The 21,186-nt window shown below is 39.1% G+C and overlaps 1 protein-coding gene across 1 annotated transcript in view; it reads left to right on the top strand.

Moving 5' to 3' along the window:
- The window catches only part of MDFIC (MyoD family inhibitor domain containing), a 95,630-nt gene that overhangs the window by 59,433 nt on the left and 15,011 nt on the right, over positions 1–21,186 (top strand).

The following is a 21,186-nucleotide window of genomic DNA, read 5'->3' as shown; positions in this document are numbered from 1 at the left end:
TTTAAAAATATGAATACAACATTTTGGTGGCACATCTGGCTTGAATACTTGTTCCCTCCTGGATGCAGTATGCTAGTCTATAGTTCTGAGATAAGATTACCTGCTTGTATTTTTGTCTTGCAAATCAGTTCTTAAATATGCAAAGCCAACATAAGAAAAAGATGGGATACTTTTCTTGATCTTGCTAGAGACTGGGCCAGGTGATCTTTGTTGCTGGACTGACCATCACCTGCCAGACCCTGTGCTGTGGGGGGCCTCACCCCACCCGACCTCACTATAGTCTAGCCACTATTAGTTCCTCCCTGTGGGCCCTTAGCTATATACTCTGACTTGTGGAGAACAAGTCACTGCTTTTATTCAGTTCTCTGTCTCATTCTGCCCTTGGTTAAAATCAGGTTAAATACTATGAACTTGAGAAAGTTTGCATTATAAAACAAACCCAAGTGATGATAATGAACTCTATAGATATTTTTATATGGCTCATTATTTTGTCATCCACTCCCTGCCACCCCGCATATTTAGGGTTCCAAATTTCTCCCAGCATATCTATTGCTCTTCTTCCTTTTCCCCTTAAGCAGTTCTTGGGAATGTAAAATGTTGAATGTTATATATGTGTGTATATATATTCCCTTTAGTGGTTTTAATTGCCATGAAATGTTAAATAAAGGAAATTCTGTGGCATGCCTGTGTGAAGTTGGCCATGCTTATTCATAGAGAGAAATTGAGTTGTAAATAGGAAATTGTATTGAGAGTTACCAGTAATGAGTAGTAGAAAGAATATTACATTTTGGCTACAGGTGTCTCAAACTCAACTAAGGTAAAGTGTTAGGATGATCAAATGATATGATAATAAATGGTCTGCATAGTTCCAGGTCAGTGACACTACTTTCCAAACTAATTAGATTGAAAGGACATGATTGACACTTTAAAATGAGTTTGACATGTAAGCTCCTTGGTCATCTCTGAAGTATAGGTAGGCTGATAACTAAACTGGCTCTCCAAGGAGTTGGGAAGGCAATGCAATTTTCTTTAGAGGATCTTCGCTTCTGGGTGATTGGGTGAAATAATTGAATGCAATTGAAATCTACTTGTTTTATACATTTGAATTTACTTATTACATCCCTAACCTCTTATTTACCATTGGATATTTACTTATTTTAATATTAAAGAATGGTAACATTTGCATATCAATCCAATTTGAAATAGGTTGTATGGAATTTTTATTGCTTGCTTTTAATAGCATAGCTGGTTTCTAATGTAAGAATACAGCTTCATAAGTAACATACGTGCAAGGAAGAAAACCAACATCATTTGAATGAAATACAGTTCTACATTTTCTGTCCCTCCTTTTCTCTGTACACTTAAGTTATTGCACAGATCTGGATAAATGAAGTCCTTTGTAATCTGCTTATTACAAGGTGAAGTTCAGATTGTGTTGGAGGCATGAGAAATATGAAATACAAATGAAAATGTCTAGATATGCTGATTAAATACTGCTATCTGTATTCTCCATTAGGCTATAGCATTATCTATTGTAGGTTTCTGTTTTTCATTTTTAAAAATTAACATTTTTTAAGATGGGTGGGAGAGAGAGAGAGATCCATATTTTTTGTTTCTTTTTGTTTTTTACTGGCATTTATTCCCCAAATGCCAGAGACTTCCTGAAGCCAGGAACTCAATCCAGCTCTCCAGTGTGGGTGTCAGGGACCTAATCACGTGAACCATCGTTGCTGATTCGCATGGTCTGCATTAGTAGGAAGCTGGAGTCAGGAACTGAACTAAGGCACTCTGATGTGAGGTACTAGTGTTTTCACCAGTGCCCTTCCCATGTGGGTTTCTTGTATTCTGGTACTTGAATCTAGATTAAAACACCCCTTTCTTGTTTCCTGTTTGTCCATATTTCTATTACTACAATTTTTTTCATTATATAAATTTATGTCGTAAAATTTCATTGTTTCTTCTTTCAGTTTTGAAGTTAAGTTTATTCACTGACAATGTAGTATAGTAAAAAGATAAAAACACACTGAACTGATAGATTAAAAATTAAAAAAAAACAAACAAACATTCTCAACTCTGCTACTTGCTAGCTGGGAGACTGGATTTCTCTGGGCCACTTGTTCTATAAAATTAAAGGTATGTATTAGATTATTCTTAAAAGTTAGGTTTGGCTCAGAGAGTCTATGGTTCTCTTCATACAGCACAGCTGCTTCAGCCTCATAGCAAGTCTCTTGGTCTGCAGATTGAATTGAGGTGAGATCTAAAACCTCACGAGTAGAAGGGGAAAGTGGCAGAAACAATTTTGGTGAGATGGATAGCTGCTGGGTTTCTAGAGACCTGTATATCAGAAGAGTCTTCACTAGGCTTGCTTTGTTGCATGAACAAAATAGGTAGAACATAGTTTTGAAAAAAGCAATAACGATGATGGGATTTAGTATCTAGACTTTTCTTAGTTTTATGTTTTTCTGTTCGTATTTTTCTTAAGTCTCCATCAATGACTCCTTCTTCTTTGATAGCAAATGTTCAAATAGTTGTCAAAGTCTATTAACTGAAAACCTCAAAACAGCTAACCATGCTCATTTTGATAGTCTGTGTTCTTTCTGGATACATGGTGCTTATGGTTGTGATTTTTGTATTGCACATAAATAATATAGACAAGCTGAAAGGGAATCTTTCTGGTTCAGATGATGGAATTAAATGTTTACTTCATAGTGTTCCCTTAAGTGCACTAAGGGCCTCTGCTGACCAGATTGCAAAACACTGCTAAGAGGTGGGTTCATTGAACACAGAGGTAAGGAGTGAACCAGCTGCATAATTGAGTGTGTGGGTTGATGAAATGTTTTAATGTCTTTCTTTGACCATGGGCTACATGAGGCCTGCATCTAAATAGCCTTGTATTTCTTTAAACTGTTGATTCTTATTATTTGAGAGGTGGGGAGAGAGATAGAGAGACATAGAGATAGAGGTAGAGAGAGAGAAAGAAAGAGAGAAAGAGAGAGAGAGAGAGAAAGAGAGGAGACGTCCCACATACTGGTTCTCTCTCCAATTGCCTGTGATGGTTAGGGCTGAACTAGGCTGAGGCTGGGAGCCAGGGACCTCCGTCAGGGTGTCCCACTTGGTGGCAGGAGCCTTTCCTTGCTGCCTCCCAGTGTTTGCATTAGCAGAAAGCTAGAATGGAGAGCAGAACCAGAACTTGAATCTTGGCCCTGCCGTATGGGATGGGGGCAATCCCATGTGATGTCTTAACCGGTAGGCCAGATGCCCATCTCCAGACTCTTAGGATGCATCAATTCATGCAGTTAGAAAATGTCTTCTATGGACTGGGCCCTGCTCTGTCTGCTTTGCTCACATGAACTCACTGATATTCCCAACAACACTGTCATTCCATGAACTATGTGTACTGATATAATGATAAATGTGGAAACAGAAGCAGAGAGAGGGGAACTGAAACAACCAAAATCAACTGATCCATGCGTGGTAAAATTGAGATACAAGAAGAGATGCTCTGTCTTTGTAGAACATGCTGCTAACCACTGTATTGTGCCATTTGTCTCATTAGGGATCTCTGAGAAAACAGTAGTTTGCTGCCCATTCCATCACTGCATTGGATATTACTGATGTTAACAGGTGTGGATTAGAAAGGCTCTTCCTATTAGTAAACGTTTGCTTCTTGAAGCCCTTCCTATGAAAGTTTGGAAAACAACTCTCATCTGTGCTCTTGTTTCATTTTTCTTCCCTACTCATCCATAAATTCTAATAAGGCTAGACTGGGTCTGAGCCAGGTTTTTGGTTTTGTTTTTTCAAATGTACAGTCATGCCCAACATAATAGCTCTAAGGAGTTTCCTGTGAGTTAGCAAGTGATACAGTACTTTGTTCCTTTTTTTAGGCACATGTTTTCTTTTTTATGAGATTTATTTGAAAGGTAGAGTGAGTGATATACACAGAGAGAGAGAGAAAGAGAGAGGGAGACCATCCATCCGCTGGTTCACTTGAAAGATGGCTACTATGGCCAGGGCTGGGCCAGGTATAAGTCAGGAGCTAGGAGCTTCTTCTGGGTCTCCCACCTAGGTTCAGGGGCCCAAACACTTGGACCATCTTCAGCTGCTTTCCCAAGTGCATTAGTGGGAAGCTGGATGGGAAGTGGAGCAGCTGGGTCTTGAGTTGTGTCCATATGGGATGTCGGTGGCAGGCGGCAGTTTTACCCGCCACTTCATTTCAAACCAATGTGTCATAATCTTCCTTGAAACTAGAACTAGAAAGTAAAATATGTGCTCATAGTCACTTAAAAGAATTCTCTTTTAAAAAGTTCATTTTTTTTTAAAACAGAAGAAAAAAATACCCATGTGGGAAAGTATTGCACACTTTATTTAAATATTATTAAATTAATAGATTTCTACTTGTTTTGTATAATTAAATATTTTCATACATACTTTCATTTTCTGATTGCATCACCTGGGTGGAGAGTTTTAAGACTAAATGTGTAAGATTCTTGACCTTTGAAATAATTATGGTATAATTTAGTATCATATAATGCTCAAATTGCCAGGGGTTTTCATTAGGTTAGAAGACATTTATCAGAGGAATGATAAATCCCAATGTATTTTAGCTACAGCTATATATTTTTATAAAAAATTAAGTTGTAACAAAAATATTTTTTTTAAAAATGTATACATTTTAGGAATATTTGATGTTAATTTATATTCAATACTTGATATTATACAGTGAGTATTTATAGAGATACATACCCAATCCTAGCATATCACTGATCACAAATACTGAATAAGACAATGAAGAGCATGGTTTATGTAACTAAGATCATCTCATTTTTGATCACGTGGAGAGCATGGACTCCAGGACCATTCTTGGGCTCACTGTTGGCTTTCCTACTGAACAGTTTCCTGGGGCAGATTACTTAACCTTTTTGTGACTCTGTCTTATCTGTAAAATGGGAATATTATTAGTGCCTTCCTTTTAGGATTGTTAGGAAGAATTGCATGGATACTATTCAGTACTTGGAGCACAGGCTGGTCCAGAAGAAGTAGTAGATAAGTGTCAGCTGCTGTTAGTGCATCACTATACAGGATCACTGAGGAGTCAGGAATATCAGCTTCCTGGAAAATGCAGTGCCTGGATGGGGTAATGAAATATGAGGCACCCTTAGGTTAGAGAATTGAGGGTGCAGAGTGGCACGCAAGGCTGGAGGAGCTTTATAAATCATGTGTTCTGTTCACAGAACCTGAATTAGGAGAAGTGAAACTGGGAAGGTGGAAAGGACCAGTCGTTAGGCAGCCTGGGATGACCTGTTCTTCCAAAATGGTAGGCCAGACATATAGGAGTTCTCGGGAAGACATTATTTTTTATCCCGTATCTACTTGTTAGAAAAATTCTGTTTTCTTTTCTTGCTATAGTACTGTATTTCAATGGTTGCAGTTCTGTAGATGTAAGACAGGTACCTTCATGCTTGTAGGAAACGTGTGATACATGATGCACCTGCACTCCTGCTGCCTTTATGGTCTTTTTATTCTTTAGTAATGACTCATTACTATAAATAAATAGGGAATTGGTTTTAGACTTGTTGAGCTCTGGATGCCAACGAGCTCTCCATTTGCACCTATGCATAAGAGCATTTGCTCCTGTGGATGGACTGAGGTCCAATACTATTTTACTAGTTCTTTTCTCTCTAAACTCTTCACTCAGCTTCTGACATCTATAACTTTTCTTCATCCTCATTGTAGGCATCTCTTCCACTTTTTGGTGCATTTTTTCCTTGTATTCACAGTGTAGGAATTTTTCACAATATACCAGAGAGGAAGGACATATTCCTACCAGTAGGAGAACAGCCAGGATTCTATAGGCCTCAGCCTGGGTATGCTACACAGTTTTCAAATGAGTGCTAACCAGGTGATTCAGAGAGGGCCTCCCTGCTCCTCCTTGAGAATCATGGTGAAACGGTAGAAGGATCTTTCCTTAACCTTATTATATCCCTTTCCCTCTTCTGCACCTGCAAACTCCAACTCAGCTCCTTGCATTAGAATTATACCTTTACTACAGTGCATCAAAGTCCCTGCACAGGTGATAAGACAGCATAACTCAGTGCCTCTGCTTCTCTTCTGTGAGCCTGGAATGTCCTTCTCACTTGTTTTACTTTCTTGACCTCTGCACATTTTTTCAGAACTTATCTTTGGCATCTCCTGATGCCTCATTCGGGCTAACTGCCCTTCTTTTGGATCTCCACTGCACTTTTGATAAACAAACTGTGCTATAGTTTATCTGTTTTACTCTATTTCCTGTGCTAAAAATTGATCTCACTGAAGGAAAGACTCTGTCTTGCTCCTCTTATAATTTCAAGCTCACAGTCTAGTGCGTGGTTATATGCATTCAATGAGTGTTCAAGTGAGTAAGGGTTGAAACCTGGAGAACTTGGATACTTGTTCTTTAACATTCCATAGACATTGTGGTTGAAAGGAATGACTCAAATCTTCAGGGGAGAGAATGTGAAGAGATCAAAAGAAGTGCAAATATTTGAGCTAAAGGAAATATAGAAAAAGAAACAGCAGAGCTAGGATTAGAACTCAAAGCTCTTGCCTCCAAACATCATCAGGTTTTCTCATTATTCCATATAGTTAACAACTTCACTGACCCAAATCCTAAAACTAGAAAAACAGCAAGGTAAAAATGAAATTGAGTTGTTTGTTCTTAATTTCAGGGGTGTTGTAAAATCTTACATCTCATTAAAAAAACTCCTCAGTTTTGCCTATAATTGTAAAAATGTAGCCCTAGTTTTTTTAGGGAAACATAATAATAGGACTTCATTATATGACCATAGTGATATAATCAGAGCTTCCAGAAACAAATTTTCTTTGACTTTGGGAAGATATGTCACTGCATTCTCAAAATACTTAACTTGTTTGGATGATGTTTTGTTTGTTTTACTCTGTTTTCTCAGGCTCAATGCCTTCCATTCCATGTCAGAATAATGGTGTGGGAGAAGGGTTGAGCATTCTTCCTTCCAATGCAGTATTTTCTAGTCCTTTGAAAAAAATGAGATTTTAATGTATTCTGTTGCTTAGCCAACATACTAAATGGAACAGTGGGGGTGGATGTGTGTTTGTGTGTGTGTGTGTCTCGACTAGGCATGATCATAGCTGACTATGCTGAACTATAAATCTTTTAGCACCTATAAATCATTGATTTTTGTTTACTTGAATTATTTAATGATTTTTTTTTTATTTGAAAGGCAGAATTGCAGAGAGAGGAGAGGAGATTAGAGGAGAGGAGAAGAGAGGAGAAAGAAGAGGAGGAGAAGGAGGAGAGAGAGAGAGGGTAAGGGGTATCTTCCATCAGCTGATTCATACCCCAAATGGTGCAATGGGTAGGGCTGGGCCAGGCCAAAGCTAGGAGCCAGGAGCTTCTTCTAGTACAGAGTCCCAAGCACTTGGGCCATCTTCCACTGCTTTTCTAGGCACATTAGTAGGGAGCTAGATGGGAAGTGAAACAGTGGGGACTTGATCTGGGATGGCAGCGTCACAGGTGGAGGCTTATCCCCACTATACTACAACGTTGGCCCCTTAATTATATGTTATTTAAAAATTATAACATAGTATTTATAAGTGTTTCTGTAGGGCCAACATTTAAATATACTTCTTAGTGTTTAGGAAAATAGGGTTGCAGTGTAATTTGTACTCCCATATTCATCTATTTGATAAGGAGGAAAGAAAAGATTTTTACAAGGTTCTGAAATATATATAATTTGAGCTTCAAATATAGTAACAAATCAAAATATACCTTCAAGTTCTACTTTTATAACAAGCAACAGCTTTGTGCCCATCTTAAAGAATAGAAGTTGTCAGTTACATATGAACTTCACCTCCTTCACTTTCTGTTTTCTGATTTTGCAAACAAGCTATCTGAGGCCACTGTTTGAACGATTTAGATTAGTTTAGCATTTACTGAGGAGATGGGTGGGGAGGAAATAAAACAATAGAGATACAGATATAATGGCCAGGAAGCTCTGGGGTGTGGGGTGGTTGAGTGAAGAGGCTATTTAGAAACTGAGCTTCAGAATAATAAACTAAATGGAAAGATTTGAACAAACTTTATGACCTTATTACTACACCAAGGTTTTTATGTTTTTTTTTAAACGACACTAATGAACATTTGAGTATTTTTTAAATCTCAAACAACACAATATAGGTACTATAACAGACAAGCTGGAGCCCAAAGCTTACTTTCAACTCCAAGTGTTGTGCCAACTGTAGACAGTAAAGGACCTGAAGGTTTTCTGTAAAGATTTGGGATTAGATGTAGAGTCTTGGACAAGGCCTCACTTTGGAATAAACTCAAACAGCAGTTTGATATGCCTTTTGAACAGGAATGCCACTGACTTTCCAATTCAATTTGATGGAAAAATGAATAAAAATCAGAAACAATGGCTGAATGTAGTTTGGAACTGATCACCAGTTGAACTTTGATTTTTTTTTTTTTATTTGTAAAACAGAAAGAGACACAGAGAGACTTCCCATCCACTGGTTCACTCCTCAAATCCCCACAACAACCAGGTGTGCCATGCTGAAACTGGTAGCCAGAAACTCAATCTGGGTCTTCCATGTGGGGACAGGGCTCAAGTACTTGGACCATCCCTGGCTACATCTGAAGTGTGCGTTTTCAGGACACTGGATCAGAAGCAGAAGCAAGACTTTAACCCAGGCACTCTGATATGGGATATGGGCATCCCAAGTGGTATCTTAATGATTGAGCCAAATGTCCACTCTGTGAGCTGAGCTTTAGCATTGTTCCATTTGAAATGATAAAACATTGTCCAAGAGGAGAATTCCAAAATGCATTTGGATCTACACAACTGGGGCTTGTGAGGAGTTAGGCCCAAGCGCACTTGCTTTTGTTCTCAAACTGGAGAGATTTATAACTGAGAATCTGGATGAGCTTTCTTAAGCAGAGATTTGGAAGAAAAGGTCAGATGACTGAGAACAAAGTGACTCAGGGAGTCACTGGGGCTGGCCAGTTTGATGGGATGGGAGTGTGAGTTCAGCTTGAGTTTGGAGACAGTCCCATGGAAACTTCAGATGTTTCTCCAGAGGCGAGGTCAGATGGAGAGTAAGTTAGAGAAAGGCTGCACAGATAATATAGTCTGGATGAGAGGTCAGAATGCTTATAGAAGAAACAGTAAGAACAGTGAAAAGAGAAATAAACTGGAGAATATAGTGTCATGAAGGGGAGGGGAGGATTTTTTTTTTCTTAAATTTTAAGTTATTTATTTCCATTTTATCTGAAAGGCAGAGAGATAGAGACAGACTGGTCACCTATCTATCTGCTAGTTCATCATCCAAAATGCCTGCAATATCTAGGCATGAAGCAAACTGAAACAAATCTGGGTTTCCCACATGGGTGACAGGAACCTAAGTACTTGAACCATTATTTACTGCCTCCTAGGGTACACATTAACAGAAATCCAGAATCAGAAATGGAGCCAGGATACAAACCCAGACACTCTGATATGGGATGCAGGCATCCCAAACAGCATCTTAACTGCCGGACCACACATTCACCCTAGGAAAGAGTGTTTGAAGAAGAGGACCGTACCAAAGTGCACCTGATCTTGTTGACAGGTTCAGTAAAAAGAATGCAGAATAATCCCACCAGATTCAACAATGTGATTGTCATTTGGTCATTTTATTAAGAGTCATTTTCATGGAGAAGACAGAATGGTGTGGGTTGTGGAGTTCCAGTGAGACCAAAGTCCAGAGTGGAAGTGAAGAGTTAAGGAGATTTTGTTTGGTTTGCATGAGTATTATTTTTTTTAAGATGGTAAGATTTGAGTATGTTTCCATTTGGGTGGAGAGCATCCAGGTGAGTTGCAAAGTCTGAAAATCTAAATGGCGGTAATGTTGCCTTCTTAACAGGCCAGCATATAGTTTCTTGGGAGACAAGTGGTAGAATTCAGTACACTGAATGAAGTGAAAGTCCGTACATTGTCAAAGCAAGAAGACTGAGGAACAAGAGAAGCATTTGCACAATTGTGGTCCCCAGAGGCTGTGCTCTTTGTAGGTTCTGTGACTGATGAGGTTCCCAAGACTTCTGAGTAACTTCTCTGGAATAAGGAAAGGTAACCTTTGGTGACTAAAAAGCCTTTCTTGAGTCCACACTTCTTCCTCTTTCATTGAGCATTAATTGCATTTGAATGGTAGGCATTTGCAGGGCTATGTAATTTTGAGTTCCAAACTTCTGTCTGTTGTATTTGGGACCACAAATTGATAGCAGTGGTAGTTTTTTGCAATTTAGATTTGTAAGGTCCTAAATTGAATTAAATCATAACTTTCACACATAATGCAGTATAAGAAATAAAACATAAATAGATAACCAAACAGTTAAAGAATTAGAAGTATAGAAAAGGTGAGTATGAAAACCACTGCAAAATCCTGAGAAATTGAGGCCAGTAGGTTAGTTTTAAAATATATTTAAAGTAAATTTATGCTTCATTGAATTATAGTTATAAGCAATGGCTTGAAAAGGTTAAGATTTAACCTATAATAACCTTAACCATGATTCAGATCATTTTTGGTTTTATGAGCTTCTTCGAAAATCTGACCAAAATTATCATTTCCCCCCTCGTCCCCAAGTTTTTAAGAAAAAGAACAAAATCTAGTTAGCACTTGTGTTATTCTTGGAGGTAACAAAAGAGGTTGGATACTTTTAGATATCTTATTCTAAAATCAAACATATTTATGAACTGAACAGCTAACGAGGAACCTAACACCTCATTGTGATGTTTTGATTTTGGAGGAGGAAGCTTGTGGCAGATTTTGAGCAGATGGTTGACATTATCTGACTTACCATTTCTAAACAGCGCTTTGCCTTTAAGAGCTGAGTTCAGGTACCTAAGAGCCAAAGAAGGGAGACTAGCTATGAGACTTTTGCTTGATTCTCATGGGAAGTAATGGAATTGGATCAGGGTGGCAGTGGTGGAGATGATGTGATGTTGCATACAAATGTATTTTGGAGTTAAAGTTTGCTGAAGAATGAGATTCTAGTGTGAAAGCAAGACAGGGGTTAAAAATGACTTCAAAATTTTTGGCTGGCTAGTTGAAAGTATGGAATTGCCATTACCTGAGATGAGAATACTGTGGGAAGAATAGGGTTTGGATCTTAGAGAAAAGTTAAGTTTGGTTTGAACATGTTGTATTTGAAATGCCCATTACTTATACAGATGGTGATGTGGAATAGGTGGTTGGAAAGAGGTGGGTGGAGTTCAGAAAGGTTTGCAGTTGTAAGATGTGTGTGTGGTTTTTAGAGATTTGTTTATATATTTGAAAATCAGAATTACAGAGGTAAAGAGAGAGAAAGAGAGGGAGAGAGAGAGAGAGAATCTTCCATCCTCTGGTTCATTCCCCAAGTGGCTGCAACTGCCAGGGCTGAGCCAGACCAAAGCCAGGAGCTTTGTCTCAGTCTCCCATGTGGGTACAATGGTCCAGGCACTTAGGCCATCTTCAGCTACTTTTTCTAGGCCATTATCAGGGAGGTGGATTGGAAATGAAGCAGCCAGGACTCAAACCAGCACATATATGGGATGCTGGCATCACAATGGGCTTTACTTGCTATGCCACAACACTAGCCCTTTAAGATGCGTTTTGTGAATAGTTAGGGTACCAGGTTTAATGTAGATGGGATTAGCCAGGGTTAGGATTTTCAACCCAGACACTGGGTATTTAGAGTAAGAGCTTTAGGAAAAATTTTATTTTTGAGGAAGTGAAATACAACTTTGGACCTTATCTCAGAGATTATAATTAGCTTGGAATGGATTGGGTTCAAGGTCTCAACCTCCCATATGATTCTAATATTCATGCAGTGTTAAAAACAGTTGGCCAAAAAGTAAACAAAAATATTGTAAAAACTGAGCCCTAAGCTTTCAATTTAGCTTCTTCTCCTTCCTGCAGGTTTCTAAGAGTCAGACCACATGGTATTCAGACACATATTCTGTATTTTCTCCTATGAAAAAGTGAGGATGAACAGCCAGTAGTGGATAAAGAAGGGTAGTGGAGGAATCAGACGAAGGAAGTTTTAAAATGGAGGGAGTAATCATGTTTCAAATGCAACTGAGAAGTCCAGTAAGATGAGTAGAAGTGACCACTGAAATTGTTATGTTGAAGTCATTGTTGACCTTCATATTTTTGGTGTTGTGGTAGGGACAGAGTCTGACTGAAGATGACTCTACAGAGAATGAGGGAACAAAAATTAAAGATTGCAAGTCTAGATTACTCTGTTCAAGAAGTTTCCTAAAGGGGAAAGGAAGAAGGCCTGGGAACTGAAAGGGAGTGTTTTTAGCAATGGGAAATGCTGGCTGAGTGTTGTTGGTAAGGAGCAGACAGAGGGGAGACTTCAGTGTCTTGAGTGGACAAGAAGGGAGGAGAGCCATTACAGAGTGCACTGTGTTGCAGTTCTCTCTCTTTGTGTGTGTGTGTGTGTGTGTTGTGATCCCTGTCAGATTTAGGTCATTGGAAGAAAGGGCTCATGCTTTGACAACATTGTGTTTTATAGTTTATGTAGCCAGGAAAATCATACATCTTAAGTACAGCACTTTACATGTCGGACAGACTTTTATCTACTTCACTGGAGACCTTTCAAGTGACCATAACGATTTGGCATGGTAAATCCACAGTTTTGGAGACCTTCCATGTAAAAAAATATGATTTGCAATAATGTTAAATATACTACAAAGTTTCCTCTCATTTTAGAAGAATTTCAAAAAAATATGTCTTCATTATAATAATAGCACTAGACACTGCAAAATACTACAATTAGAAGGAGAAAGTTTTGGGGGAAAGATACAAGGTTTGCAGAGTGTTTGAATCTTCTGACAAAAACTTGCTGACCATTCATAAGTGTTTTGCAATTTATAAACAATATACACAGAGAAAAATACTATCAGGATTAAAATTGTATCACAGATACAATTTTAAAAATATGTTGTATGCATTTCAGCCTAAATTTTACCACTCCATTTAAAGTATTTTGGCTTTTAATAAATGAGTTGCATTTTGAGACTGTAAAAGTAAGTATCAGGGTACTTCAAAAATTTGTGAGAAATGGAATGAAAAGGTATTTATTATTGAACAAAATTTGAAATTCATTCATAGAACAACCTTGAACATGTTAATAATAAATCTATATGATAAAATAATCTAAGTATTTCAAAATTGTTTTGTAGCAAAATGAACTTGGCTTTTAATCCACTTTTTAATGAATATTTTGAAGTCTGCATGTATTTTTAAAGATTGATGCATTTATATGAAAGCCACATATGGGTACACACACACACAGACAGAATCACACACACATATACACACACAGATAGAAAGAGAGAAAGAGAGAGAGAAATCCTCTATCTCTGGTTCATTCCCCAAAAGACCACAACAGCCAAGGCCGGGACAGGCAGAAACCAGGAGCCAGGAGTTTCTTCTAGGTCTCCCACGTAGGTGCAGGGGCCAAGCATCTGGGCCATCTTCTGCTGCTTTCTCAGTTCCATTATCAGGGAGCTGGATCAGAAGTGGAGCAGCCAGGACCTGAACTGGTACTCACGTAGGATGCCAGCATTGCAGATGGTGGCCCAGCACTGTACACCACAGTGCTGGTCCCTCTGAATTTTTAAATCAAGTCCAAATACTATGCAGTTTGCCTGTTAGAAATCTGTTAGGGGGAGAGCATTCTAAATTTTTAGTCTTGCTGAATGATATTCATGTTTCTTGGTCTTTAGCTGAAATTTGTTTAATGGGACCATATTGTATATGTGTGTGTGTGTGCATGTGTGTGTTTTAAGATTTATTTTATTTATTTGAAAGACAGAGTTACAGAGAAAAGTAGAGAGAGAGAGAGAGATCTTCCATCCGCTGGTTCACTCTCCAGAGCTGTGCCGATCTGAAGCCAGGAGTCAGGAGCTTCTTCCTGGTCTCCCACACGGGTTCTGGGGCCCAAGGACTTGGGCCATCTTCTGCTACTATCCCAGGCCATAGCAGAGAGCTGGATCAGAAGAGAGCAGCCAGGACTAGAACTAGTGCTCATATAGGATGCCGGCGCTTCAGGCCAGGGCTTTAACCCGCTACGCCACAGCACTGGCCCCTATATTGTGTGTTTTTAATTATCGTTTTTGGTACCTTTATAAAATTTCCTTTTTTCCCTTCCAGTATTTTATGACTGCATTCTTTCATTTCCTTTTTTGTGTGTGTACCCCCATCCCATTCTGTGTATAAGCAAAAGATGTATGATTTCCTGACTACATAAACATAAGAATATTTAAGAAAAGAGAATTTTAGCATTGGAAAAAGTAACTTTGAATATGGAGGTTTTGGATTTTTTTTTAAAGACAATTCTAAAGAAACAAGGTAAGAAAAAGGTGCCATTCCCATGAGGAGTAGCTCTAGGAAGAGGAATGTTCATCTTTGAAGATCTGGCCTGCCCAGTCCTGAGTTTGGGTTCTCTCAATTTGGTTGTTCCTCCTCCTCCTTAATTTGGTTGTACACCTTCTGTGTTTCTGCCTGTGTCCCGTACATCTCTCCCTCATTTCCCTTTCCTGTCTCTCCTCTCATTTCTTTCTTTTTTTTTTTTTTTTGTTCCTGTCCCACTCCTCTCCTTACCTGTTTCAGTTGAGAATTTTGCTTGATTTTATTTAATGACCTATGACAATGCATAGGGACCCAAATGGCAGGGGTTCATGACATTTTCAATAATGCCTGAATAGTTTTTTTTTTAGATCATTTTATTATTAATGTCTATTTTGAGTATGGGTACATTGCTTAAATGAAACAGGTCTAGAAATTTCCAGGAACCAAGATGTTTTCAACAATGATTTTTATTCCTAGATTGAATTTGATTCTCATAGTATTTGAATTGATCTTTGTTATTTATCGTGTATAGTTACTTAGTCATTGGTAGTTTTTTTTTTTTAATTCCATTCCCAAATGATCCTACCTGACTCTCACAACTAATTGAAGTAACATAGAAATACTAGTTTCCTTGGAAATCTTTTCACTTTGTGTTAAACTATCATAGCTTTGAGATACTTTTATAGATAATTTGTGTAATTCTCAATAGAGTGTGAAGTAGTGGTGAACTCATTGCATAAAGCAGATACATATCTGAAGCACTCTCACAAGGTGAGTTTTTGATATGCAAGGTTTAAATAGAATACAATAAGACACTAACAGAAAGATTCACTGGGATCCCCCAGCTCAGTGTTCCCTGATTTGGGGACCAACTATGACTTGGATGAAATTTTAAAAAATCACTTAATTTCACTAACCTCTAGTAAATGAAATTTTGTTTCCCCCTCAATTGTAAATGTAGTCGTCAATATTCAGTAGTATTAGTAGTACCTGTGAGTCTACCTGTAATATTTACCAATCATATTAATGTTGTTTTTTAAGTCATAAAATATTGTTTATGCTGAGCACGACCTTAAAATCATGGTAGTTATCGGGTTCTCACTAGATCTTGTTAATGTAAAGAAGCACATAGTTATTCTACTTCAACTTTTATTTTTTTAAAGATTGATTTATTTACTTGAAAAACACAGTTACAGAGAGGCAGAGGCAGAGAGAGAGAGAGAGAGAGAAAGAGAGAGGTTTTCCATCCGCTGGTTCACTCCCCAGATGGCCTCAATGGCTGGAGCTGTGGGGATCCGAAGCCAGGAGCCAGGAGCTTCTTCCCAGTTTCCCATGAGGGTGCAGGAGCCCAAGGACTTGGGCCATCTTCCACTGTTCTCCCAGGCCACAGCAGAGAACCGGATTGAAAGTGGAGCAGCTGGGACTCAAACTGGCACCCATGATAGGAGGCTGGCACTTCAGGTGGCAGCTTTACCTGCTATACCACAGTGCCAACCCCCTACCTCAACTTTTATTGTTATTATTTTCACACAATTGGTTTCCTCCAAAGTCCTATATATTTAATTTTTATAGATTTAAAAATATTTTGTGTCCATGGAACACTAAAACCAAAACCAAAACAAGCAAAGAAAACCCCTAAACATACCTGTTTTAGCCCCTTTCATATCTTAGGCATTCTTTGTAGGGAAAACAATTTCTTTCTTAACATACTTGTTTTGCAAATTTGCATTTCCATGTACAGTTTTCATGATGTGGAAACAAAGTTTGTTTTTGTGAGTAGCTCTTTTGTGCTCACATTAGATTGAAATGGTAAATAAATAACATATTCAAATTTCCACCTTAAAAATCACATTAAATAAATTCCAAAGTAACTGTTATTTTCATGTTTACCTTTTAATGCCATACTTTTACCAGTACATAGTCAGCAATACCAGGAATACAAAAGAGAGAAAATTAACTTCATTGTCTTTGTAAGCAACTGTTTGGGTAATCTTAATTTAACCCTCCATAAATAAGTATTTGTGAAACCAGAGGTTATGCTTCCAAGTCAACGACACAGTGACACAATGTTTTCAGGGCTTTTGGGCAAATCTTCCAGTGGGATTTAAATTGATAGGCAACACAGTGTGGCCTCAGGCGCCCTTCTAAGCACTTACTAGGGCCCCGGTAATTTGTACTGCCTTCCCTTCCTCTTGTGTACTTAACCAAAGGGAAAACGGAAGGTGGTAGAAATTCTCTCAAGTGGACTAGAAGGCAATTAGAAGAATAAAATTGAATAATTATTCAGCACTTTGCTCAGGGAAATTAATCATTCTCTCCATTTTGAAAGAGGAAAAGTATGCATACAAATAAATTGTAGTTGTCTGTTAGAAATTTAGAAGTTTGGTGGAAGTGTGAAGATAATTGAAAGAAAGGAGCAAAATGAATTATATGCTAGTTTTCAAAGACATATTAAAGCTGCCTAAATTTCTACTCTGACTTCTCTTAGGAAATCAAATTTGAGGAAACAGACCTCTTGGGGAAATAATATCCCCATAACATAACAGAATTTAAAGTTGACACTGGAAGTTGAAGTTTATTTTTCTCCTCATAATTATGCTCAGTGAGGGGTATAGAAATTGCAATTTCAAATGACAGAAGAGTAGTTATTTTAGAAAGAACATTTCAGTATCAATGATAGGTATCACCTAGAAAGTTGTGTTCAGTGGAGTGACAGGGGAAGTTAAAGCAAAACCGAAGTCTTCTTTACATTTGCATGGCTTCAAGTCAACAGCTATTTACTAAGGGTCTGCCACAAGCCAAGGCCTGTGTGTTAGAGCCTATAGTGGAGTTGCATTTTATCTTTTAATAAAGTGTCTTTGGTATTTTATTTTCCTTTTCTTGAAAAAAAAAAACACACACACAAAAACAACAAAAAACCTTGTATTGAGAAATAAAATTTGAAACTACAGGCTCTTGAATACCAACTGAGCATGCCATAAATAAGTGAATAAATATATATATATATATATATATACACACATATTTATACCAACATGTCTATATGAAAGGACTACAGGAAGTTTATGGAAAGTGAGACTATGAAAAAAACTGTGCATGGTTTTCAAAGTTTTTTTGAACCAAAATAAACATATCTTTTTGTTCTATTTTCCAACAACCTTTTTGAAGTACCCTCATGTTGTCCTCACATACATTTCATTTTTCATTATTCAGCTTTGGATCTGTTGGTGAAGATCCCAGCTCTGTTGTGACCCTGGCATTCTGGAATACCTTTCAGAACCAAACATCTATATTGTGTGGATGTGGGAGCTGGGTACTACTGGAGAAAGCTTGTTGACCATGTAGATCTCTATCACTCTGCATGTGTTCACAGGTCTCGGGTGGATGCTCAGACCCCCTCAGCCGTTCTTCAGTATGTGCCAAGGTCATTCAACAAATACTTCTTGCAACTTTCACCAGGGACTGTGTTACAGCAGTGAACCACCAAGGCGAGCAGACCCTACACTCCCGTTTCCCCCTATGGCTTTCTCATTCTGTTGCTGTTCTCTTCAGAGGAGCTCTCTGTAAGGTTTCCTCATAGTCCTGGAGGAGAAGTCGTCCTGCTTTTTTCTCAGGGTTTCTCCATCAGGGGCCCCACCTACACACTTCCCTAAACCTAAGTCTGATTTTACCTCCCGTTTCGAAGGAGATGCTGCTCTTCCTGTTGTAGCATTCCCCCAGATGCTGCACATCTTGTTATCCACTCATTCCGCTGTGGCACCTGTCCAGAAGTGTGTATGCGGGGGTCTGTGTGTCAGTATGTATGTTTCTTCCTGAATTCTGCTTCCCTTTGTAGTGTTTCCTGTTTCCTCCTTCCCTTCACGGATAGCTTTCTGGAAAGGGTGCTTGAATTCATGGTCTCTGCTCTGTCCCATTTCAGTCACACTCCATGTCACTGCTACACATTCCCATCACTGACACATCACTGGGATACACAGAGCATCTGACAGAAGCTCCTTGAAATGGACTTCTCCCTTGCTTCCACGGTGCCTCCCTTCCCTACCTTTCTGCACCCTTGTTAACTTCTTCATCTCCTCTGCCAGCAACCCTTTCTCAGTCTGTTTCCTTGACTGCTGTCTCTCTTCACCTGGTTATTTTATTCACTAGGAGAGTTTTAGCCACCAGTGACTCCCTAGCCTGGATCCACCTGCCTTCCAGGCTACATTTCCAGCTACCTCTCACCTGCTATTGAGGGTCCTCAGACTTAACATGTCTCCAATGCAAACAAATCATTTTGTCAGAATTATTGTAAGCCAAGCCATTCTTCTTCCTAGATTTTTTCCTTGGGAAATGACTCCAGAAACCACGGTGTCACAGTTGACTCTGTCTCTTCCCCACTGTGCCTCCCCCAGAATCATCAATGCATGCTGGTCCTGCCTCCTTTGTATTTCCTCAGTCCAGTTGCCTTGCTTGACCTCTCTGATTCTGTGTTGTCACTGCATGCTCTCCCTGCCTCCATGTTTCATACATAGAATCTTGAAGGTGTTTTCAGCTGATTGCCCACTCCAAAGATACTGAGCCACTTGCATCTCTGAAAGTATCTTATTCTTGCCTCATTGCCTTTACAGAAATTACCCACTGGCTGGGACAACCTTTGCCTTTTCTTTTCCCCACCTTCTTCAAGACACAGCTCAGAGATCACCCTGACTTGCTTCTTCTACCCTGCCTCCTCCTCTGTCACCCCTCAGAACTCCATCATGCAAGTCTGAGTTGGATGTTGAATATGCCATCCATTTGTGCCTCAGTGACCTGAACTGTAAAATGGGACTACTTATGGCAACCATCTTATAAAATTGCTCTAAGAGCTTAATGAAGAAATACTTGTAACCTGCTTACAGTAATATCTGGGCCATAGTAGCTACTGTATAGAAGGTTGACAAAAAGAAAATTTAATAAACTAAAACATGTTGACAGTATGTCTTAGTGTTGAGAACAGCCTTTGAAATCACATATACTTAAATTTGAATCCTAGGGCTTCCCTTTGGTGCCTTAGAATCTTGGGTCTGTTATGTAAACTTTTGGAACCTCGATTTCCTTATCTATGTAGTGGACCAAGTGCAAATGCCCACCTCATGAGATTGATGGTCGTGCCAATGAGGCCGTGCCTCGTTAGCTTTCCTGATCATTACCTGACCATCCCTCCCACCAGCTTCACGCCAGCACTGTGGGCTTATCTCAGTCACAGCAGTTACAATGCCTTTAAATATACATTGCATTCCTTGAGATCCCTCTCTTCAGTTAGGGCAGTGTAGCCAAAAGTTCAAGTTTTCATTGAATGTACATTTAACCACCAAGGTGTTGTCTCTGGGTTCCTGTGCAGGTCAGGAATAAGGACTGTGTTTATTTTTCCTCCCCCCCCCCCCCGCCCCATTTCCTATGTACTCACCACTTTCAGAAAGACTTCTGTGGCTAATACCATGTGACTAACAGCTTCTGTGGACCTGAGCATGCAGTTTGTACTTTGATCATTGCCCATTGCTTATACAGAGCCTTCTTTCTGGGCCCCTGTTTAGTCTTTGCAGTAAGGCTGTCTGGGCCTGTTTCTTCTTGGTTCCTGCACAGTAGAGCCAAGTGCTCCTGGTGCTTAGCCAACTTACAGTCAGTTTGTATTCAGCCTTCATTCTTTCCATAGTGCTTTGAATGTTGCATTAAGTTCAGTAATGGCCCTATCGGAGGCCAAGAACAGACCCTGAACTGGACTTTAAAAATCTACTGGTTATAGATAATAGCAGATTATATCATCTTAGAATGTTATTTCTTGGAAAGAACTTAGAGATCATTTTTCCCTTTTCTGTGTGCATATGGACATCCATTGAGATGACTTGTTCAAGATTACTCAGCCAATAATTGACAGAGCCAAGACTGGGAAGCCAGTTTTAATTTTCCAGTAACACAGCCCTCCTGAACAGGGTAATCATTGGCTATCTAGGACACTCATGAAGTTGGAAGAGTGATCGTTAACTGAAGCACCTTTGTTTCTGTGCCCCAAGTATGTTATTTTCCTGTTGCTAATCACCTAATTTAAAACAAACATACAAACAGGTGGCAACCACAGACACTTACAGCATTTCTTTTTGTAGCTCAGGAGTTTGTCCAAATGAGCTGTGACTCAGGATGAACTCAGCTGGGGGTGGAGTTGGGGTTGGAGGAAGTAAAGGGATTGGGAGTCAGCTCAGTCAGAGGGCTTTTATTTTTATCTCTTTTGCACAATTTAATAAGAATAAGTAAGCCATTTTCATTGTGTGAGAAAGGCAGGTTTATCTGCTTTTGTCAATTTCAGTGTACTTGCAAACAACACAGTCATAGATTTTCTTGGCTCCAAAGTTATCAGCACACTAAATTAAGGTAGAGGTATTTATAATTTATAATTTCAGTATCATGCTGTCCTGTTCATCTGAGCCTTGTGATAGTGCCTTAAAAAAATCAAATGCTATTAATAGATGACATGGGTAAAGGGGTGTGTGTGTGTGTGTGTGTGTGTAAAGAGTAACAATGCCAGCATTGATTCACAAATTAATTCCATAAATAATAGGATTTACCTCCTGTGCACTGCTTTGAAACATGCTTTGGTGCTGCATTTCACTGTCACTTCTCACTCTGCTTGTTCCTCTTCATCTTGCCTGGTGTGTCTGTTGGACTGCTGTGCCTCTTTGGTTGGGCCTGAGGATCTCTTCACGGGCCTTCTCTGGTGAGGCTCCTCTTCCTGTGTGAGGCTTGTTCCTCCAGCTGGGCATGCTGTCCCTGCCTCCTTGGGGCTTG

This window comes from Lepus europaeus, chromosome 1 (genome assembly GCF_033115175.1).
Source record: "Lepus europaeus isolate LE1 chromosome 1, mLepTim1.pri, whole genome shotgun sequence".
Lineage (NCBI taxonomy): Eukaryota > Metazoa > Chordata > Mammalia > Lagomorpha > Leporidae > Lepus > Lepus europaeus.
The sequence above is the reverse complement of the archived record's forward strand: the minus strand, read 5'-3'. Positions and strand labels throughout refer to the sequence as shown.